Source organism: Scophthalmus maximus, chromosome 20 (assembly GCF_022379125.1).
Source record: "Scophthalmus maximus strain ysfricsl-2021 chromosome 20, ASM2237912v1, whole genome shotgun sequence".
NCBI lineage: Eukaryota > Metazoa > Chordata > Actinopteri > Pleuronectiformes > Scophthalmidae > Scophthalmus > Scophthalmus maximus.
In genome coordinates, this window is record NC_061534.1 from 5,183,977 (window position 1) to 5,209,373 (window position 25,397).

The following is a 25,397-nucleotide window of genomic DNA, read 5'->3' on the forward strand; positions in this document are numbered from 1 at the left end:
TCCAAGCCTCGCTATCACCAGGCTGACCTCCCGCCATTGATCGGCAGCCGTTAAATTGACAGAGGGCCTGGAAGGTTTGTGTGTGTTTGTTTGTACGTGTGTGTGTGTGTGTGTGTGTGTGTGTGTGTGTGTGTGTGTGTGTTTTCTGACTTTTTGCTCGGCTCACCAGGGAACGATCAACTATACAACCTTGAGTCAAGACTGTGTGTTTGTGATAAGAGGGCCCAAAAAGAGTATAATTTCTGTCCCGTTGAAAAGAAACAGGGTCTAGAGTTTGACACAATATCACAGGTCATGAATCTTAAAAGCAGGAGAGATGAGGAGAAGACGACGCAAGAAGAAATAAGCGAGACTAAACAGATAAACCGAGCATATTCAATCAGCTGTTCCTTATATTGGGGTCACAACTCACGACGAATGCAAATTGTTGTGTTAAACTTGTGACAGGTTTGTTGTCAGATAAAGTGACAGTTTGTTGTTAACTTTGAGTTATTGTTGTACATTACTGATCACAGAATCTAACTCTTAACTTGTGCAGAGAGTTGCCGTACTTTTTTGAGTGGATACAAAGCTACATTTGGCACCATCACCCTTTTATGGGGTAGTGTTAATATTGTGTTTTTGGCTGTTCTATTTCTAGTTATGGTTGTTTGGTTTAATATTTTTGCCCTGGGCTCCCCTTGAAGATTAATTATGCATCAAAGACCAGCAATAAATGTTTGAAAACTTGAACACAATTACTCCAAAATGAACTCCCTTAGTTGTAGACAAACTAAGGATCATAACAGTTAGTAATTTCAGTGGGGTCACTGTGGTTTTATGAAGCTTACGGGGTATTTCTTTACCTTTGCATGCAGCATTTTACTGCTTCAGGGTTCTGTGACGTTTTAACTAACAAAACTAGACTTTAAAGCCACAATATTTTTCCTAAACAAGAATAATGAGTGAGGGTCAAGGCAAAAATAACATTTCTAGACGATTGAAGCAGCCTCTGTGGTGGGACGAGGGCTGCGCGCCTCCACTTATCCCTCCCGTTACTCCTCGTCCATCCGTCACCAAGTCTTCCAGGGCTATCCCATCTCATCCAGGCAGAAATCAATACCTGGCCCACGAGACAGGCCTCAATAAACAGTACAGGGAGAAACATGGGCCAGCCTCCAGAGCTAAAGCCCCCGTCCCCCTCCCTCATCTCCCGCTCTCCACACAACACAAAGTAAATGAACTCACTACTTTTCCCTCCAACTTCACCCAACGAACAGTAGAGACCTGCATCCAATGTTTCAGCCCTCAAGGTCGCAGTGATGTTTCAATCGCTGGCGTGATGCACGAGCGTGAAGGCGCATTTGTGTGAGAGAGTTTGCAGGCTGACAGATTCCAGGTATGGATGTGCGCTATACGAGCACCGTTACGAACAAAGGATCAATGCACGGCTGCAGCAAATCACTCGCAAACAACAAATGTTCTCTGGTTTTCCTTGGTGGACGCTTTAACTCCCCCACCGCTGCAACAAGAGGAATCCAAAATCAGTCATATGAACAAGTGCTGAAACAAATGGTCCGTTAATCGATAAGTCGATCAACAGAAAAACGCTTTGTCTTTGTTCAGTTTTAGCTAACTAAAGGATGCATGGTTAAAAAAAAATTCGTAAGGTTATGACATCTGTCAGGTGTGATTGACCTTATGTCGTTAGAGGGTCAATTAAAATCATATTTCTCAGCCTCTGAAGCAAAGAGAAATATTAAATTGGAAATATGCAACTCAGTTTTCCCACCATGATAAGATAAACCCACAGGACCTGATGAAAAGAACACAATGCTGAGATTTATAAGAAAATGAAAAATTTCAATAAAATCCACTCACTTTAAGTCTTATTTTACCAATAATATTTTGTGCAGCGCACAGTGTGCTTACTCCACGACATGAAAAACAACTACCTGTGTTCTGTTTGCATACATTGTAATGAAAATGCGTTTCAAAACAAGCCCATTTCTCAACAATTTCAGTTCAGGGATTTTATAAATTACTGATTTTGTAAAAAAAAAATGTAGACGAGCAAGAGAGTTTTCATTGAATATGAAAAAACTGATATGCGTATCTGAGGAGGAGAGTCAAAGGGCCTGTTCCTTGTGTACTCTTGTATTTTGATTGAATTGAATTCAGGTAAGGTGCATGAGGTACAAAAACACACTTAAAGTGCTAAACTTCTGCATTTACAGCTGCTTCACTTATAGAATCCTAAGTGCCTCTAAAGAAATAATGCTCATTTCACAAAAATTTCAATCATTCCACCACTTCTCCACCAAACACTCGTACTATTGAACCCTTTCATCTTTGGGACACCGGGAGACTTAAATGCCTCCAAATAGATTTCTCTTAAATCAGACTCCTAGATATATTTCCCCGTCCACTGCCGGCGCGGACGCCAGGGAGAGAGGGTGAGAAACGGAATAAGAAACTGCTTTGTTTTGCTGCTGAACTTTAAAAAGATTCTCGAGCTGCTTGCCAAGGATATTACTCAATATCTTCTCACTTACATGGCTCGGTGCTTTACTTCTTGCCCCCCGCCCCCCTTCTCTCTTAGTTGATGGTTCGTTCGACTGTGAATTACTGTGTGTGTGCGCTTTCCTCGTTTTTCTTCTCCTGAAGGCGAGAGCGTGAGTTGAAGAAGAAAAGACAGCGGTGGGATTTTACTTGAGAGGACTGAGGCCCGTGCACGCTGAGCTGCCGCGATGCAATTTCACCGGCGCGCTGCCACTTTCGGGCCTATTCATCCCTCCCCGCTGAGCTCCATTAGAGAAGACGGGCAGGTGAACAAGTGCACATGGAAAACAAGTTCCTCTAGGCGCTGCTGATGCCCCCACCCCCCTCAAACCCTTCCCCTCCACCCACACACACACACACACACACATACACACAGCACAGTCGTCCTTAGCCAGATGTAGATTGGAACAGACATCAATAAATAATTTAGCGGCCTTGAGACTTTTAAGTAGAAATCTATGCAGTGTGAAACGCCCGTTTAATCGAGTAACTTCTAACGCTGTATCAATCAAAGAGCGTTAAAAGCTGCTAACGTCAGCAGAAAGAAAGGACAAGCGGGATTCTTTTTGTTTTATTCCATCGCCTTCGCTCTCTCGCTCTCGCTTTTTTTGGCTAGTTGATGGGACATTAGGTGACATTTGTATTCATCAATTGACCCTGATCGGCCACAAAGAGAGACAAGAAAGAAAGAAAAAAATCTCTGGCGCAATGCAGCTCATGCTAATGCAATAAAAAAAAACGGCTGATCAAGAGTCACTGTATTTTTGAAACTGCACTTGGAGATCGGTTTCAAATAAGCCATTCGATTTAAACCTGCCAGACACTTGAGCAGAGCCAATTTCTTGATAAAAGGAAGGAAATGTAATGAAACGTCAGAAGACAATTTCACTTCTAATTCTCACCGGCACCGCGATGCGCCGGATTGATACAATACAAACGAGGCCTGTATACGCAAAATGAGCAGCGGTAGACTTGGACAAAGACGGAGTGATTTGACAAAGTGCGTCTGCATTTTTCACCGCTTCGCGTTGCACCTCACACATTTGCTGTTCATTTTCACAATTCACACATTCTTTTACATTTTGATAGCAATAACTCCCTTGACAGATTAAACCTTGCTCCTCAATGGAAAAAAGACAAACTCTGCCACATACATATATTATGTGTATATATTTTATCAGCTGTTTTACCACAGCTGAGCAATTTGCCTGCAAGAACATAGCCATCAAATTATAATAATATTGGAGTCGTACACAGACGAGCACATATGAACACACGCACGCAAAGACATGGGAGGAAAAAATGAGGAAAGTGTGAGATCGACGCGAGCGCGCACACACACACACACACACACGTACAATTCTCTGGTGTCATCAGCAGATGTGTACATACCCTCATCTCAATACAATACAGATGAGCTAATAGCCTTGGAGGCTCCCAGCCTGCCTCTGATCTCCATAATACCCCACCACACACACACACACACACACTCCCTCTCTCTCTGAGAGCGAGAGAGGGGAGTGTGCCTGCACAAATCCCATAATATCTCCATACCTGCGTCTCTGTGGGGAATCGGGACAGACCTGGTTTACATACAGCAACATTCCGAGGACAAATATGATCACTGAGCGCCACGTTCAGAGACGCACGTGCACGGGAATGGATGGCTGCACAAATACAGACACAAGTAAGAACTACACAAAGACATACACACAAAGGTCATGTCATGAAGATCCAATGGTTTTAGGTGTTTTTACAGGTTTAAAGGCTCATACGCAGAAGAAAACACCAACATTTGTTGTATTTGTTCCTTCTTGATTTGTGTCCTGCTTTTGTCAAGTTGTCTTGTGGCTCCTATATAATGCATCAGCCCATTTTATCACAAATTGTGTATTGGTGCTGTATACGCATATATCCTGACTCTTTCCTTTAGCTTTGGAAAAAGTCCAGTTATCGAAACCATCAATTGTTCACCAATTTTTACATTGTAATACTCAATATGACAACGAGATAGATTTGGAAAAGATTTTTCCATACACTTGGGAGTCTCGATGTGTGAATGTGTACCAGTGTGTGTGTGTGTGTGTATGCGCAAGAATGTGTTAGCCCTTCCAGATCCAGTAAATAAAAAGCAAAGTGAATTCCACTTCAGTCTGAGGCTTCCAGAGGATCTGAGGGGGATCACCTTGGAGGCTGATTATCACCACAAGGATTTGTGTGTGTGTGTGTGTGTGTGTGTGTGTGTGTGTGTGTGTGTGTGTGTGTGTGTGCTGTTTGATCTCCAGCAGTGAGAAGAGGCACCAGAGGGACACTCAGTCAGAGGAGCTCAATAACACCTAATTTCTCAACAAAAACACACACACACTACAGAAATTAGTGAAGACATGTAAAAACACACGCACACACACACACACACACTCAGACACACTAACACACACACACGCACAATATTAGACAACCACCAGGGTCCTATCGCCCAGTAATAACAATGTAATGTCCCGGTTACACAAAGAGCTGATTCTTTTTAAATCAAACCGTGAATATGAAAAGTTCCATTACTGAGCAACAACAAGGACAATTTATCAGATAAACACACAACTGGGGCAAAGTAATGACACAAACATTAAATAAATGGCTGCAGAAAATCACATCTTAACTAGACTGTGGACGAAAACAAATAAACAGACTCTCAAACTACATGATTGGGAATAAATTACAATTCATCCCCATTTACATCGACGAAGAGTCAAATCTCGGCTCGTCTTTGGAGAGCAGTCGCAAAAAAAAATTCTATTTCTCACAGAATGACAATTTTCTTCTTTCGCCATGAATATTGAACACATTTAAATATGGCATAACAAACTGGGGCGAAAAAAACCAAACATGAATAAAACTTAAGTTCAAGTCAGTAAACCAAGAAACAAAAGAGGAAATAGATGAAGAATAATATGAAAATAAAAGTTTTTGCGTAATGTACAGCTGACAGTCGTGACTGAATCAATCAATATGCAGTTCCCTTGGTTCCCTCTGGCTGTTGTGTTAGAGCCAACATCTGTCAATTAACACACAGACACACACACCAGCATATAACATATCCATACACATACACACGCACACACACACACAGTTTATACCAGCCAAAGGGCAACAACCTCCTATGAAGCGTTGTGGTTTGGATCAACAATATTGACAGCTTTCACATTAGACCTATTGAAATGCATTGTTGCTGCTTTGACGACCAGCGCGCACGCACGCACGCACGCACGCACGCACGCACGCACGCACACAGAACTCTCTGGTATGTACCACCAATCAATCTAAGGCCACAATCGCATTCTTTCCACCTGCTTTAACGGAGAGAAAGAGGTCGGGCGGGTCTGGCGACTCTTCAGTGTCACTGATCTGACCCCCAACCTTGACCTCTGACCTTTGGAGGTCGTGGTCAAGGGTTTTAAAAGAGGGGAGGGGGAGGTGAGGATGAGGGATGTTAAATAGATATGTTCTGATGGTCACGCCTGCTTTAGGAGAATAAAAAGGCATTATACATCAATTAGGTCTGACATCTGTTTAGTTACGTATATATTCGTTTGCTCACTCTTCTATACATTTTTACTCATACTACATTTTTCTATCTATAAAAGCAGTAACCAAATGATACTCATACTCTAAAGATATCACATTATATTTATAGATTATTTCTCCCACTTCACTAAGACTACAAATTAAATAAGGCATTAAATAATGATGTAAAGTTTAACGGATTAATTAGTCAAGGGGTAATTTCTTTAATCAAATATGTCATGAAAAAATTGTTTAACAGAATTTAGAGCTGTGCATTAGTGTGATAAGAAAAAAAAAAACTACAAGGAGCCAGTACGAAAGCAAGAATAGCACTGAAGGATGAGAGGAGGAAAATGTATGATGGAGAAAAAGAGAAGGAAGAAAGGGAGAAATAGGGAAGGACGGTAGGAAGATAGGAAGGAAGGAAGGGAGGAACTGGACTGGTGGTGGTTTAGGATGTGTTAAATGCAATGATACAAGAGAAAGAAAAACAGAGCCGACCGAAGAAGAGAGGAGAGAAGAATTGTTGCCAAACTGAGGCGTTCACAAAACCACTTTAAAGTTTTAAAGCTATTTTTTATAGCACATTTGTGAACAGGTGTTGTTAAACCTGCCATTTTAAAAATAATGGCCTCTTACATTTTATAGTTCATCTCATATTCAATTTTTTTTTGTATGTCCAGTAAATACACATTTTGACTTTGGAAATTTTTATAATCTGATGGAAATCGGCCTTGATTCTTTAGTTGTTCTTTTTCATCTTCAGTCCTTGTGGCTCATTGTTGTTTCTGTCTGCGTCACTAATTTTCAAAACAATGTGGAAAGTGCAGCATGGATAGGTCTGATCCATTTATCGGCCATGCCGCTCGCCGTCAGTCACGGCCGCGACGCTGCACCCCCACCCCCTGAAGGCAATGTGTTAGCCATCCAAAGACTCATTAGCATAACGCCACCCATGACACACACACCTCAGGATACTCATGAATAAATGAGCCTTATATGTAGTAGATCAGAATAGAACTGAATAAAAACTATTAAAAGACTAAACCGAATCAAGTATTTTTTTTTTGTGTGTGTGTGGGGGGGGGGGGGGGGGAATGAGGAAAATACAATAATTTTTTCCATCACGCGTTGTTCCCAATTTTCCACATTTCTCAGAGGAAGTTCTACTTTTTCGGCCGCAGCTTTTCCTCCTCCAAACACTGGACTGATAAACGAGTCCTACCCAGACTGTGCTCCATCCGCTCAACAGCATCCACAAATATCAGCCAGACACACACACACACACACACACACACACTCATCGATGACGGGTGTCTTACACCACAATAAACATCTCCCCTCCTCTCCTCTGTCTTTCTTTTATTGTATTGTATTATATCCCAATTCCCAGAGGACTGTGGGGTAGCAGCATCCCTCTCACGCTCCGCCAGCCGCTCTGTGTGTCTGTGTGTGTGTGTGTGTGTGTGTGTGTGTGTGTGTGTGTGTGTGTGTGTGTGTGTGTGTGTGTGTGTGTGTGTGTGTGTGTGTGTGTGAGAGTGTCGTGTTGTCAGACGGGTAAACGGGGAGTTAAACAGATATATCCAAGCGTAAAATCTAAAAAGGCTCCCCCGTGGGCGCCGGCGGGGGTTGTTGGGAATCAAGCACATATCAATTGAGAGGCAGAAAGAGACCAAGTACTGGTGAGAGAAGAAATGGAGACAGCAGCTCTGCTCCTCTGACAACTATAAATTACAGGCTTTTTCCCCCGTTTTCCCGCTGCACCTATTTTCTCCACCGCCTTCTTTGGTCTCTTTACACTTTCTTACTCTTCGCCCTCCTCCGTCTTCCACCTTCACATGTTTTCTTTAATCTGCTCTCCCCAGAGAGATGTAAAGCAGAGTTTGTTGCACAGATCACATAGATTTTTTCATCTTTCATTTTCCCCTTTCTCTATTTTCTCTTTGCCAGGTGTGTTTGTATAAGACGCAATAATATGTTCACAAAAATGTAACAGAATGGACTGGATTGTGTATTGTGTGCATGAAAAACACACACACACACACACACACACACACACACACACACACACACACACACACACACACACACACACACACACACACACACACACACACACACACACACACACACACACACACACACACACACACACACACACACACACACACACACACACACACACACACACACACACACACACACACACACACACACACACACACACCTCGCCCTGCGCTGTGCGGCGTAATTCTCTACTTGATTATCTCATTGTTGTCTGTAAGTACAAGCCCAAATTGAATCAGCCTGCACTCCATTGTCTCTCTGCAGCTGGTGTGTGTGTGTGTGTGTGTGTGTGTGTGTGTGTGTGTGTGTGTGTGTGTGTGTGTGTGTGTGTGTGTGTGTGTGTGTGTGTGTGTGTGTGTGTGTGTAGGGCTGGTAATGAATGGCCAATCTAGTCTATCTAGAGAAACCCTTCTCATTACAGTGCTCCCATAATTACTAGCTCTCTGTGAAAACTATGCACTGCTTTATTACTTTATACGCAGTGAAGCCAAGGTGTGGGACCGAAGAGATGACATAAGCACAAAAGTGTGTGTGTGTGTGTGTGTGTGTGTGTGTGTGTGTGTGTGTGTGTGTGTGTGTGCGCACACTCTTCATTTTATATTCGAGTCATTTACTGCAGCTGATGTTCACAACGAGTGAAAGCTGAATGATGTACAATGTGTGCAAAGCCTCTGTGCTAAGAACACACACACACACGCACACGCGCACACACACACGCACACACGCAGAGACACGCACATCATTCGACTGGTTCAATCAAAATGTGTAATGGATATACTCTGGCTGTAAAGGCACTTGTTAAAATTCTTCACATTTTATTGAAAGTAATTCTTCTGCAAACTGATTGCTGCTTAAATGTTAACAGGGTAATTATTTTACACTACATGTAAACATTACTAATGTTTTTGATGCTTTAGTGCATTATATCAAAAGAATCCCAAAATGATTTAAGTGTTTGATTTTTTTTTAACATTATTTCTTGTAAATAAAATAAAAAATAAAATATATATATCTGCACAGTATATGAAAGATTTGGTTTGTGAAAACCTTTAAAATGAAAAATTTAAAAGAAAATGATCTTATTCGTGAGCAGTCCTGTGACTACACCACCACATTATTTAGCGTGTTCCCAGTAAACCTGCATCCATGAATCCTCCCTCCTGCTGTGAGCCATCAGACCAAGGGACAAGCCTGAGGCATCCGACAACCGTGGAAGAAAAGAAAGGGTTGGATGGATGAATGGGAGGGAGGAGTAGGAGGAGTTAGAAACAAAGAGGATAGATTAAAAAAAGGCAAGAGAGAAAAGTGGGTGAAGGAGAGATGGAGAAGATTTTGAAAAAGGGAGACCTACAGTATTAAGAAGAGAAAAAGACAAAGTTTAGGCCTTGAGGCTTCACCTTCAGTCACTCCACCCTGATCAATCCTTAAACTAGATATAAATCACGTTTGAATTAATAAGTCATTGTTATGTGGTTCTGTGCAGGGACGCATAAGTACAGGCGTCCAGAGAAGGTGTCCGAAACCTTGATGTTCATAACTGTGGTATTCCTACTCGGAATTTCTGTACATCAAAAAGTTGAGGCATTATTTTTGTTTGTTTTCTCAAAAAAAAGAACCAACAGATAACAAAAATTGAATGCAGCGTTAACATATCATATATACATTAATGAAATATTCATTAATGTGTGGGGGTCACACTCCTTTGTTTTCACCCACAGGGAATATGTGTTAACCTTGATTTAAAAAAATCTTGTTAATCCAATCTGCACTTTTCTTTTGAAAATCCACATATTTTGGAGGAGAAATCAGTAAAAAGAAAGAAAAAAAAGAAAAGAAAACAGCGAGCCTTATTAATATACTCTCCAGGATGAGTCCATTAGGAGCTGCTTAGGTGAACTGATATGGCTGTAATAGCAGTGATTAGTAGAAACCCAGCGAGCCATGGAGGATGACAAATGGCACCTGAGACAGAGCATGATTACAGGCGTTGAAATGAGCAGAGACAGTATCAGCACAGAGTGTGATGGATGACGCCCGGAGCACAGTCGGAGCCGCCTCATAATTAGACCTTGATGGCGTTAGTTGCATTTCCTGGTGGGCATGTCACAATAAATGTGCCAGACTTGTTCAAAAGGGACACTTTGACATTTTGAAATTTGTGTCGGTTGTTTTTACTCTGCGGGCGACTCTCACGTCGTGGGATGAAGCTTTCGCTGTCTTCAGTGAGCCGATGTAAAGGCTTGTGTTTTAGCAAATCTGACAATGAAAGGCTGGGATTCACAGACCACTGCAGGCCTGCGATGTTAGACGTGCACCGCCACGCGGGTAATCGTCATCCGAGTACTCAATGTGTCTGTGTAAGCTCAGGTAATTATTGAGACAGGTTACACTGTGTGAAGGTAAGGTAACAGAGTGGAAGGTGGAGCACGGTAACCTGCAGAGGCTCAGGTGATTCGTTCTCTGGTGTGTGTTTCACCTGTCTGGCCATGTACCTGAGGAGCAAGTGAAAGTCAGAGATGTCAGTTTCTCTAAAGCAATAAAATAATGGCTCAGCCCCTTAGACCACAATAACTGATTATTAGCAGTTGAACAGTTTTAACCCTTGAATAGATTTATTTTACGCTAATCGGCTGACAACAGCTGTCATTCTTTTTAAGTTTTCAGCTAATTTATTTGTTTATTTTTATTGTTAAAATTATTAGTTTGTTTGTGCCAAATTTAAACTCCTCACCACCCTGCAAATCCAAGATAACAAATCACATAGACGTTTCTAGTCTGAAAAAGTGTCAAAAATACTGACACTGACGTTGAAAACACTTGACAGACTTTGCTGGCACAATTTCTGCTTTGGGAGTAAAATAAATACAACGAAGATGGAGATCTATAGCAGTGGTGAAAGTTATTAAAAACCGCTCCGTAAGTAAGTATGCCTTTAGAAGTTAAAGTGGAAACTTTTGGGCTTTAACTTTAACTGATTGCAAGGTAACAGCGATAGGAAATCGACACATCCGCGCTTATATTGGTTCCCTATGATACAATATTATTCTATTTGCCACATGATTTTGGCAGAAAAATTACAACTCGTTTTACGGCTTTACGACAGTGAGCAAACAAAAATACAACCTAGAACCACTGGGGGCAGGAAAGTTGTCTGTTGCCTCTTTAACCTGAAGTTGTAATGACCCAATTCAATGGTAGGGGAAACACTGGTGTTGTAGTCAAACACATTAGTGTCACTCACACTCCTGCATCTGTGTTGCCCTCTCTCTTCAGGTGATATCCAATGTGTCTCTATCAATCACATGCACCATCCCATATGAGTATACACATACGTATACCATGTTGGAAAAATAAAGTGCCATGTGCCCATCTAACTTTGTGAACCCTGCCCCCCCCCCCCCCCACACACACACACACACACACACACACACACACACACACACACACACACACACACACACACACACACACACACACACACACACACACACACACACACACACACACACACACACACACACACACACACACACACACACACACACACACACACACAGTAAGAGAGAGGAAGCGGCCTCCCTGCATGTTCAATTAGTCAGTCATAACGCTCGGCCACGGTCAGGCTGAGATCGTGTTGCCGGTCTCGTCGTCACATAGTCAGATCAGACAGGTCAAATACCTGTTCAGGTATCTGTCACCGATATTTTACCTCAGCTATCAGACAAAGGTAACGCTCACCTCTCTCCGCCTGCTAAATTTGAATACCCTCTGGTGCCCGGTGCAACAGAAATTCTCCTGTTACGCAAAATACAGAACACATTTAAATTTCTGTCTGTTGTAAAAGGGAGAATGCTGCTTCTTTGTATCATTAACCATGGCATCTCTTTTTAAACTTCTCTCAATAATGCCATTTTTCATCTTTTATACATTGTTTTTTAATCATTTCAATCATTTTTTTCATAAACTAATTCCCCCAAAAAAGATAAACTGCCCTAAAATCCATGCCAGCAGATTTGTAACGTACAACTACAAATACATAGTTGCGGCTGCTGCTCGGCATCAATGTGATCATCTAATAAGAAACATCTGCTGAGGTCCTGACCGCCCAGTCAAAGAGGCTTTTGCCTCACGATCCTTGTTTTGCCTCAAAAATGCCAAACAAAGTCAAACCATTCAATCACAGAATGAGCTTTATCACACACACACACACACACACACACACACACACACACACACACACACACACACACACACACACACACACACACACACACACACACACACACACACACACACACACACACACACACACACACACACACACACACACACACACACACACACACACACACACACACACACACACACACACACACACACACACACACACACACCAGAAGACAAATGAAAATATGTTATTTGATTACTAACATGATCTCAGAATTTGATCTTTCACATTATAACTGGAGCTCAGAGCTGAGATCTGAGTTTAAAAACTACAAGCGGGGTAGGATGGATGCTTGAGTAATTGTTTTCTTGGTAAGGAGGCTTTATCTGTCGGATAATATTTTAAAAAAAACCACAAAAAAGCGTCATAGGACATAGAAAAGTCAGTTGTCTCAGAGTTTACATTTGCGACCGTAGAGTCAATTGTAAGTCTGCTTGTGTGTGTGTGTGTGTGTGTGTGTTAACTCTCAAGCTCAATGACATACACACACAAACATACAAACACACGCACGCACAATAATTAATTTGGTAGCTTCTGATTGCAGGGGTTGCTTACTGGTTGTAGAAGCCAGATCAAGGGTGTCACCTACCAGATTGACTCTGCGAGGCCCTCACACACACACACACAAAACACTCACAACACACCAACAAACCCCTGAACACACACTTTCAACAGAGAGAAGCTTAAAACACAACTTGGGGATGGTAGAAGAAAAACAGATGAAAAGGTAGAGGCAGAAACAAAGAAAGAAAGAAGAAAGAAAGATAAAAAAAGGCCACTGTTTCTCCCTCTCTCATTTACACACACAAACACACACACACACACACACACAAAGAAATGCTGTGTGACTGACAGGGCCTTATTGTGGGTGTAAATTGAGGCTGTGAGATGTGTGTGTTGTTCATTAAAGCAGAGTGAATCTGTATTGGTTTTCATTAAGGGGCCTGACCAAACCGACTAGATGGTTAAGTTAGACAGCGACGTTCCTCTGCTTCGGCCCCCATCTCTTTTTCTCTCTCACATAAATGAACACACACACACACACACACACACACACACACACACACACACACACACACACACACACACACACACACACACACACACACACACACACACACACACACACACACACACACACACACACACACACACACACACACACACACACACACACACACACACACACAGATTCTTATTTATTAAGCAGAGGAGACAGGTACTGAATAAGTTGTTTTCTGGTACACTGTGTGTTTGTCTGGGACAGTTTATGAAAGTGTGTGTGTGTGGCCCTATGTGTGTTTCTGTGTAATAACACCGGCATGTGTACACATTTATATGGGCACGTTCGCATTCATTTGTGCGCCACCGTCGATCCATATCCAGTCATGTGGTCACATAGATGCATCCATGTGTGCATCTTTGTGTGAGAGTGTGGAAGTGTAGAAGGACAATTGGCGTCTGTGGTTATGAGTTAAGTCTAATTTCCAGGAGGCCTGTCCTGCCTAAGCAGAGCTGACACAGTGCTGCTCCAACCAGTTATCTGTCACTGGGAATTAGACACTAACTCACACCCTGAGAGATGAGGTACACACACACACACACACACACACACACACACACACACACACACACACACACACACACACACACACACACACACACACACACACACACACACACACACACACACACACACACACACACACACACACACACACACACACACACACACACACACACACACACACACACACACACACCACTGTTTTTCTGTCCCTCATGCTTACATACAGTATATTCACATGCACAGAGGTGCATCAAATGGCCAAATGTTTGCGGAAACTACAAGATTTTATACATACGGTCATAAACGTCTCATTCCAAAGCCACTGGTGTTAACATGCCTCTGCTACACACTCAACTCAAGTTCAGTAATCATAAATCTGAGTACATTAATATTATTTTCTCCCATTTGGTTGATTGAATGATTGTCGGCGTTACAACATGATGGATGCACAGGAAATGATTTTTGTCTATGGTTTATTAATTTCGGATGATAATTTGCCTGCCGGTTAAAAAACAGGCAGCCTAAAATCATCCCGTCTTTGAGGGAGGAGGGTGTGTGTGGGAACTGTGAAGTGTTTACAAGTGTCTAGTAACCCAGTTGGGTACCAGGAAATACAGCTTGTCTTCTTATCTTTCCATCCCATTATTCCCTCTTTTTTCTTTCACTCACTCACTCCCACAGGGGACCTTTTAAAAAGTGTGTAAGAAAGATGGTTTATGGATCCCATCTGCGCTGCCAGGAGTATCTGTCAGCACAGATGGGATTGTGTTAATACAGCGTCTGATCTTGCTGTCTCATTATTCCGGTTCAGACACTCGGCCTCTTCAAGTGGTCTTGCTGCACTTTTAGCCAAAGCCTCAATCAAATCATCTCGGTCCATTGTGCGCTCTGAGGGCCGTGCCGTCGTCCTCTCGGAGGCTTTGAACATGAGGAGCGCCATCCATATAGAGCCCGATACTGATGGAAAAAATATAAGATTACATCTACAAAAGTCTTTGCTTTATGTTTTGGACCCCTCTGTCATGTAAGAGTGGGGAAACTGAGGAGTTTTCAAAATGATATTGAAGAATATTGGATGCTTACTGCCGAGAGATTTAGATTTTAGAAACCAGTAAAAGCTGTAGCATTATTATCTCTAAAAATAATTATTATTTTGCAAGTTATGAATAAAATTGTGAGGAGGGGTTACCTTAAAACAAATGACTTCCAATGCTTTCATTTTAGATTTACGATAGAGTGTCTCCTGTTTGCAAAGTTGCAGCTGTATGTTTAAATGTATTTTTGCTGTAATAACTAAATATGGTTTAGTAGACATTTTAATATCCTAGTGTCTCACCAGAGTGCTTTAAGGAGTTGCACATTATTGTGGATTATTGATTTACAGGATTCAGGATCACTACTTTTAACAATGATATTTGTTTTTGGTTCCCAGTTATTTTATAGGAGTAGCTTTTTGATCATGTGCATAAACTGTTGGAACAAAAGCTCTTCATTATTCATCTGAGCGCTGATTCACACAATACAATATCCTAAGTGCTCAAATAGAGCATACGATACAAGAGCCCAACACAATACCCTCTCCACCAGGTGCACATATACTCCATCCACAATACGCTAAGTGATTTAAAACCAGAACTACATCAAAACTTGGATCAGGAAGTTAGGACCAGATACTTAGGTATGTCATTAGTAATGGCTGAATATACCATTAATAGAAATATAATGCTTGTATTACAATTGAACCATGACAGAAAATTCTAACAGTTAATAAACAGGAAACTCCTGCACCCTAGATTCACGTTTGATATTTCCAAATGCCTTTGAGCATGAACCCTGAATATAAGAACATTAACTACATAAAATTAAAAAAAATGATTCATTTTGGTTTTGTTTGCAAAGTTGAGAGAGTGGAGGACCAGTAACAACAAAGCAATACAGGAATTACAAAAAGCCTCTTTATGGTGGCACAGCATGCATTTTCATTTGGAAACATTAGAGAGGTCGTATTGGGCTGTGGCTACTTGGAAAGAGGGATTTAGTGTGTGTGTGTGTGTGTGTGTGTGTGTGTGTGTGTGTGTGTGTGTGTGTGTGTGTGTGTGTGTGTGTGTGTGTGTGTGTATTCCCAGGGCCTGGACAGACTACTATCAAGCATCTATCCATCCTTTTGGATCAATCAATATTTATAAACCCCCTAGGACCTGTGGTATGAAGCATATAAACAAGCAATGGAGTAGAGCAAGACAGACCACAAAGGAGAGAGAGAGAGAGAGAGAGAGAGAGAGAGAGAGAGAGAGAGACACACACACACACACACACACATTAAAGTGCACACGCAATCAAGCACTATAAAAATAGAGCCAAAGAGAGGTCACAAAGAAGAGGTTCAGATTTGTAATATTTGTCAGGAATTGTGATAATTAAACAATTTTGGAATAAGTTTCAGCCAGTGTGATTTACTTAAAGGCAATTTACTGTATGTGAAATCAGGCGTGAATGATGACTATTGATTGACACTGCAATTCTGCACTTTATTACTATTTCAATAATGCAATGGCAGCTGTCAAGATAAAATAAACCATTTCAAGCTGTTTGAACATGATTACCAATGTTTTTATATCAGTGTATTATCTCTTACAAGTTTGCTTAATAACAATTTAAAGGTGAATATGTTGTTGGTGAATGGGTTGTCGTTGTGGAGTTGGAGACATTTGTCTTTTCTTTTACTTCAGAAAGTTTCAAAATTTAAACGAAACAGTTTAGGCTAAACTTGAATGATCATTTTCAGAGAACACTAAAGCCACTTGAGGCCGACATACTTGGTATTTTTCTAGATTTTTCACAATTGACTTTCAGTTCCTACCATATATAAAACAAGTGATCAAATAAAAAATCATATTGACCTAAGCAAACATTATGAGTATGTTCATGGACATGTGTGTAAGGACAATGCAGACTTCAGAGGCCACTTATCAATCGTATTAGTCTTCATACTGAACATGCATGAATTGCCACAAGAGAGAGGGCCAATTTTGATGTCTGTGGCTGGTTTCCTAATTGCGTCACTGGGGCGTTCTGCCCTTACTGCTGTCACCCAGCAAGGAAGTCGCAGTTGCCCACGGTACGAGAAAGTACTGGCGCACAATCAATCCTTGGATAGGTTGGGTCGGAAATGATCCACCTGTTGAATGCTTTGTTGCTCGGAAATTGAAGGGCGCGTTTGAAGGAGCCCTCGAAATGGGACAGGCTAGTCGCGCCGCTGTGACCCAAACGGTCTTCAAATGTGGCATCGGAAGGAGGCGGCCCCTGAATTGGGAAAATCTGTGTGTCATCACTGATACAAGACATCAGTTGCCTGCAGGTAGATCCCAAATAACAACCGCTAATGCTACAGCATCTGAGACGTCACAACTAGTCATCTCCGCTTTGCCTAAAGAATCATATGACTGACAGACACAGACACACCAACGCTCAGACAGGTGAACGGCTTCTCTGTCACACATCGAATGTTCTCATGGTACAAACACAACACACAGATCCATACAGAACCGTTTTAATGTCTGTGTTGTCCCATTAGAGTAGGTGGAAACATGGTGTGTAATTAACATGTCATAATCAATGTGGGGGAGTTTGACACCTTGTAATCACTGAGCGGAGATTAGCAGCCATAGCCCCAGGATACACACACACACACACACACACACACAGAAAACGCACATTTGGAGAACAACATTTTAAACTGTGACAGCGAACACAAACATGTAGGCATGCGTGTGCACCTGGCTTCACACACTCTCACACACACACACACACACACACACACACACACACACACACACACACACACACACACACACACACACACACACACACACACACACACACACACACACACACACACACACACACACACACACACACACACACACACACACACACACACACACACACACACACACACACACAGAGAGAGAGAGCCTGTTTAATATCATTTACATAATGAGAGAGCAGCTACAGTAATAGCTTTTCCTTTCTCTTATTATCATAATTTCACCCTGGGCGCCAAATGACAGAAAGAGAGAGACAGAGAAAGAGAGAGGGAAAGAGAGAGAGACATACAGCAGCAGTGTCTCGTCCTTGTTACCCTACAACAACTCTGCCTCAAAGTCAAGGCCAACTACCCCTCCGTCTTCCTCCATGTCTGTCTGTCTGCCCCCTCTGTCTTTCTGTATTGTTTGGCTTTTTTTCTTTTTCTTAAATGAGTAAAAAATAAAACAGCATCTTTTTGATAAAGTTAATTACAGTAGGGCTGGCTGACATGGTTAAAATCATTAATAGATGTTAATAGATCATGATACAGAAAATGTAAGGCAAAGTCGCATTAAACAATCAATATGTGTAGATAGGTAAATCTATATATTTCTCTGAATAAAATCACTTTAACTGAACAATTTTTTCACCTCTTATTGAACTGGGTATATAACACCACTTCTTTTTGAATAGAGAATTCAAAATAACGACAGGAAATGGAGTGAAAATGTATAATTAAATTAAAAACGGTTGCTGTGTTTTGTACAGTAATATGTACAAGCAAAGTCCTTCCTGCCTAGTCAGCATTAGGCTCTTTGTGTCTTCTTGCGACACATGTAACTGTACACCACAAAACCACACATACCGCAATCTAAAAACGCAGGTACATCTTTTAAAATCAATGTGTAAATGTCCATGAACTCTTATAAAGCCCCGGGGAGGATAGTGGGAGTCATATTCTACTGAAATCTAAAGAGTAAAAGACAATATCGGACTCCTGTGTCTGTGTGTGTCTGCAGAATGTCATCGATTTCTGGCAAGGATAAGAAAGAATGAAAAAAAACAAAAACATGTTTCATCCGTAAAAGAAGGATCAAATGTTGGACACAGAAAAGAAAGCAAAGCAGGGGAAGAAAGGAGGTTGAGGATGTATCGCTGTTTCACATTTGCACCACTTTAATGTCCAAGCTTCTCCTCCTGAAGCTTTTTCCTTTTTCCTTAACTTTTCTTCCCTCAGTCCTCTCACTCCTCTTCTCCCTTTTTATCCATGGTCTCTCCTTATAGCCTATCAATCCATTTTTGACCATTTATCATCTCCTGAATTGGTCTTTTCTTACTTTTCTTTTCAACCCTTAAAATCCGGTGGTCAGATTATGCAAAAAGATATTGGACTTGAAGAGAACCTGCCCACTTCTTAACACAACAACAACAACAACAACACTGGGTGTTTGCCTTTTTCAAAGCACTGATATTGGGGTTTCTTGGTCAAATTAGGATAATTTAGAGAATAAAGAATATACCATCTTGCAGTACAATATCCACAGAGTAAGTACAATGTTATTAAACTGAATTTTTCTATTTAGACACTCAACAACGCTTGGTAAAGAAACTTGTCCTGGTCTGGTTTGATATATAACCTTAACACAAGTGTTTCTGTTGCCGAAACCTAACCACCAACATCTCTGGTGTGACTGTTGTGTGCTTGGTCTGCCCTCCATCCACTATCACCGCCTCCTGCCAACCCCACTGTCGCTAATAAACGTGGCTTCATTCAGTCCAAAAAAGTTGCCTTTGTAGTTGTAAACAAAAACAATTTATAGGACACATTGTTGAGGGTTTTCAACTTTTTTAATCTCCTCTCCAACTAATCGGCACCCCTTCCTTACTTTACTCATCTTCAAAATCCCTGCTTAGTCTTCTATTCTGTCTTCTCTCCTTCCTCAGTCACGTTTCCTCAAACTCCCATCCTACTCTCCTACTCTCCCTACTCTTCCCCTCCTCCTCTTCCTCTGTATCGACAGAGGAGGCATGCATTTTGCTAAAACATTGGCTGATGAATCATTGATGTTGCTGTTGAGGTTTCAGTGGCGCGGGGGCAGCCGGATGTAAATAAGTGAGGACTAGGTATGAGGTATAGCTAACTGATATTCAGCCCTCCCTCTGAAACATTGATGAGATATACTTGTGTGTGTGTGCGCGCGTCTGTGAGTGTGTGTTTGCGAATCTGTGAGTGTGTGTGTGTGCAACTGTGAAGGCTATTTAAGAAGGCCAGATATGACAGTTGGTTACAACTGGGGCCAGACACTGAAGAACGAAGGGAGGGCTGATGAGAGGAGGGGGATGAGGGATGGGTGAACATTGCCAAATCAGAGATGGGAGAAGGTATAAGAAGGGCCGGAGAGGGAAGAGAGGCAAGGAAGGAGAAAAGGATGAAGAGAAAAGAGGGAAATGGTTGTGGATAATGTTACTCGTGTGGGGGACAAATGTTGGTCTACAATGACATGAAGCAGACAGACATGTCAGGAGAACAGACACACAAACACACACCCATGTGCAAAGCACACACAATCCACATTCTCCAACCTTCTGCCCATGCACCTAAGCAAAGATCATAATACAACACACGTAAGTAACAGGGAAGAAACCACATGAATATGTTGACTTACAACAGTGAATAAAGGCGACTTGCACATGAAGGAGTTATGTTTTGCTGTTTACTCTAGCGGACATAAAACCATTGAAACCATCTATGTGGCTCTTAATGTAGACAGAAAAAGAAAGAAAAGAAAGAAAGAACATTTTTTGTAAGTAAGCTGATATGGGTTCTAAAAGCTTATGAACAACAAACCAGCTGCTGGAACATTCAAGTGCATCAGAATTATCACTTTCAAAACGTATTAATGACTAATTAGGCCTTTTTTTTCTGCCAAGCCCACAACTGTATCATATTAAGAAATATAGGCGACAATTACTGATGTCAAATCATGTATTCTACTTCTGAGAGATGCAGAATATCCGTGATTTGATTGGCAGTTCAAGTACTATTGGTACCGTAGTAGCACTTTTCTTTAAAGTAGAAGGTAGAGAGGATCGTCTTGCAGTTGCAAAGTCGGTGGTTCAATCTGTGGCTCCTCCTGTATGTCGGTGTGTTTTGGGCAAGACACTGTATGAGAGTATTTGTTTGATAGAGAAGCGCTGTATGAATGTGTATGTGAATGAGTTTGTTAAGTGCTTTGACTGTTTGTTGAGATAAGGAATAATCAGATTGTATGGTACAAGTACATACTTTTAAAAAATCACAAACAAACAATACACACACTCATCCAATCACTGCTCCGCACACTCACTTAAAGCACTTTTCAGGAGTGCCTCCTCCCTCCCTCCCTCCCCTCCTGCATTGAGAACCATTAATACAGTCATTTAGTCCACTAATACATCAGTGTGGTCAGTGGTGCTGTTCCATTATGCATCAGTTGGGGTCAGAGCACACTGAACTGTGCTGGTCTCGAGTCTAACCACACATTGTAAAGACATTATCTGTTTCCCACAGAAAACAACACTGACACAACGGTGAGTGATTTAAAAAGACATGGGAATGGGAATAGATGTGCCAGTGTGCCAGTGTGTGAGAGATATGCACACACACACACACACACACACACACACACACACACACACACACACACACACACACACACACACACACACACACACACACACACACACACACACACACACACACACACACACACACACACACACACACACACACACACACACACACACACACACACACACACACACACACACACAGACAGACAGACAGACAGACAGACAGACAGACAGACAGACAGAGAGAAAGAAAGTGTAAATGTAAATATGCAACACAGAGTAGTGATACAAGACTGTAGGTATATATGTAGGTATATATATATATCCGTACTTGAGGGGACATTTCCAAAACTGTAGTTAAGGGGAACAAAATAGATAATTTTCCCCAAACTTTTGCATATAACATTATATGACTGAACAAGTCTCAAATACCAAACTACCTTTAAAAAAATATGGCATTACATTAACTTGATTTCTCCAATATTTACCATCAGGTATACTGTAGACTGTTCTTCTCACTATACCATCCCGATGAGAACCATTGTTTGAATGCCACAATTGCTTGGAAATTAAAGTCAACATTTTGTCAGGTGCTATATGTTGCATGCATCTGCAGGTAGAACATTCCCATCTTGTACACAAGCGTTTCTAAATATGAAACTGCTCAAAGAGGTTGGAACATATCCCAGCATGCACTTGGTAGGGAAACAAATGTTATATGCAGCAGGTTAGAATCCGGAGTTAGAGACACAATGCTAAAAAAAAAACACCACACTGCCTCTTGAAGAAGAAACGTAAATTATACCATCAAATTACAAATTACTCCCGTCTCAAGGCAGAGGCAGGACATTTACTAGTTACAATTTTATGACTTACTGAGAAATCAAACCACCATTCAGCAAGTCAACTGATTTTGAGTCTGTGCTTGTTTTGTTTTTCCCAAACAGTATATTAAATTTACCAATCAGCAACTGAGTTTGATTTTCTGCAGTTCAAATGAAATTACTGCTAATCTCACACACACACCATTCTTAACCACACAGTAAAACCCCATTATCTTTTAACCACAGAATACAACAGCACCTTAAGTTTTAAAAAAACAAACTCTCTAAAGCCCATTAGCTATTCACCGCAGAGCAGAGCACTTTAGACTGGTGTTTTACAGTTAACCACTGTATCTGCAGCACATTACCTCCTTACCGCAGTGTGTGTGTGTATATGTGTGTGTGTGTGTGTGTTTGTGTGTGTGTGTTCTACAGTATGTGTTTGTGTCTGATGTTTGTCATGTGTGCATTGGACATCTAAGTGTAATTGTGTGTTATTGTTTCCTGGCTGGCTCTGAGTGTGTGTGTGTGTGTGTGTGTGTGTGTGTGTGTGTGTGTGTGTAATATGAGACTTTAATGATGGGAGAAAAAGACGAGTGGCACAAGAAGAGAGAGATGACAGAGGAGAACAATATTGAGCGATGTAAGAGGGGGAAAAAAAACAAAGATTATAAAGACACACGTGGACATCAATACTGTCGGACCACAAAGTCACATCGGACAAACGAGACAACATCCAGACTGTGTTACCGCGAGTGACGGAGGGATCAAACAACAGAGAAACTAGAGGGAGAATGAAATATTCACAGAAATAGCGAGGAAGCAATGAAAGACCAAGAAAGATAATTTGGACCATTTCTTTTACTCTATTGTTTCCTTATTCAAACACTGTTTCTTCATTAAAGCTACAAAAAAAATGTCCATCGTAATTACAACTACAGCCTCTGAGGATGACAAGACGAAGAGAAAAAAGAAGGAAAGGGCGAAATTTCAAAGGCAAATGGAAAAAAGACAGAAAGACAAAGAGAGAGAGAGAGAGAAAGAGAGAGTTAACAGTGAAATGCTAAGAGAAACTGTGACGAGGCGGCAGCAGTACATCTTGATCAACAGATGACTGATCATATCAGCGCTGGCCATCTTTCACCAGCCGCCGTTTGACGACACAACGTGACCCCCTGTACGCACACACAAACAAGAACAAGCTCGCTCCCCACACGCGCACACATCCATTTCCCCCGACGTACCCCGAGGCAGGAGCATCAATAACGTATGGCCTGACCAGGGGCCTCCATTCACACACACACACACACACACACACACACACACACACACACACACACACACACACACACACACACACACACACACACACACACACACACACACACACACACACACACACACACACACACACACACACACACACACACACACACACACACACACACACACACACACACACACACACACACACAAGCATGTGCACAGATACACTCGCATATGTGACACTTTCACAAATTCATGCATTCATTTGAACATAGACACACAAAAGGTGGTCAAGATAGAGGAGAATAACTGTGACACACACACACACACACACACACACACACACACACACACACACACACACACACACACACACACACACACACACACACACACACACACACACACACACACACACACACACACACACACACACACACACACACACACACACACACACACACACACACACACACACAATATGGCTCTATGCCCTCAGGCCCTGGGGGTCTTACCCCATCCCTGGACCCTGTGTCTTCCTGCTGCCCCACTGTGGTGCCTCTGTGTTCAGTGACAGCCACAATGAGGAGGTAAAAGGTGAATTAATAGGAAATATACTGTAGATGTCTCCATGATGGTAAAGATGAAAATGCAGCGAAGATGAGTGGGAAACGATAAAAACATATGGAGCGAGTAACAGAAAGAGGACAAGTAACAAATAAGGAACTAGAGAGAAAGAGAAAAAGGAAGACATTAAAACTTTGGAAAAAAAGTGTTCATTTGTTCATCTCACTTCTTTCTCTTCATACCTCTGTGTATGTCGCTCTGTTCAGGGGTTTCTTCTTGTCCATCTCACTTACGACCGACCAGCACTGTTGTCCTCGAACAGTGTGCAATCAAAGCGCCAGGGACTCAAAGGGAAGAGGTTCAACTCCGGCTCTGAAAGCAGATGTTGTGGTCAGTAAATGGATCACAGTCACAAGGAAATTTATACAAAAATTATGTTATGGGAATATTATTTTATGTAATGAACATGTACTGTTATTTATATTTATGTAAATACTGGAGTAAGCACATGCTAAACCAACACCTCCAATAGAGTTTTGTTACTTGTCGATATTTATCCATTACTTCAACGTGAAGACTGTGCTAATTATATTTTTGAGTGCTTAGTATCATTTATACCCGGTCTTTTCATGATGTGACATATGGAAATAGCTCAAGTGAAAGTGGGGAAAACATTATGTCTCAAGGAACAAACAGTGCCTCTGTCAATAGATCTAAAATACTACAACTTAGAATAGGGGTTTTCTGGCCTAGTGGTTAGCGTGTTGGTCTCCCAAACCTGAGGCTGCGGGCTCGTGGCCCGGCTGGAGCAGTAAAATCACAACAACAACAAAGAGAGGGACAAGCTTTGTCCCAAAATCGCGTACTTCCCCTTTAACCAAGAGCCTCTAAACACAAAGTGCATGTAGCTATTTGTACTTGGCATTTACGAAATTTATCAGAGATACAGAAACAAATTAAACTGATCTATAGTAGGTTAGGGCGCGGCCTCCACTGGGAAGCGTGGCCCACCCATGACTATTTAATAATATAAACAAATTTGCTGCACATAAAGCAGTCTCTGCTTCTTAATTGGACTCTTTAGTTATTCCTGTTAATGTTAAATACTGGCAGAGAGGGTTTAAAGACTCATTAACACACACACACACCTTAAGGTTGTGTGGCTGGGTGAACTTATGCACACATGCACAGACACACAGAAACAAAGAAATGCTGTAGGTGAGCCCCCCCCACACACACACACACACACACACACACACACACACACACACACACACACACACACACACACACACACACACACACACACACACACACACACACACACACACACACACACACACACACACACACA

At 41.7% G+C, this 25,397-nt stretch overlaps 1 protein-coding gene across 2 annotated transcripts in view; it reads right to left on the minus strand.

The window, feature by feature from the left end:
- Positions 1-25,397, minus strand: part of skor2 (SKI family transcriptional corepressor 2) — a 92,474-nt gene that overhangs the window by 60,752 nt on the left and 6,325 nt on the right. For both annotated transcript variants that reach the window (XM_047329656.1, XM_047329653.1), the window contains exon 2: positions 24,286-24,415. The gene's annotated coding sequence lies outside the window, so the exon portion shown is untranslated. The remainder of the gene's footprint in view (positions 1-24,285; positions 24,416-25,397) is intronic.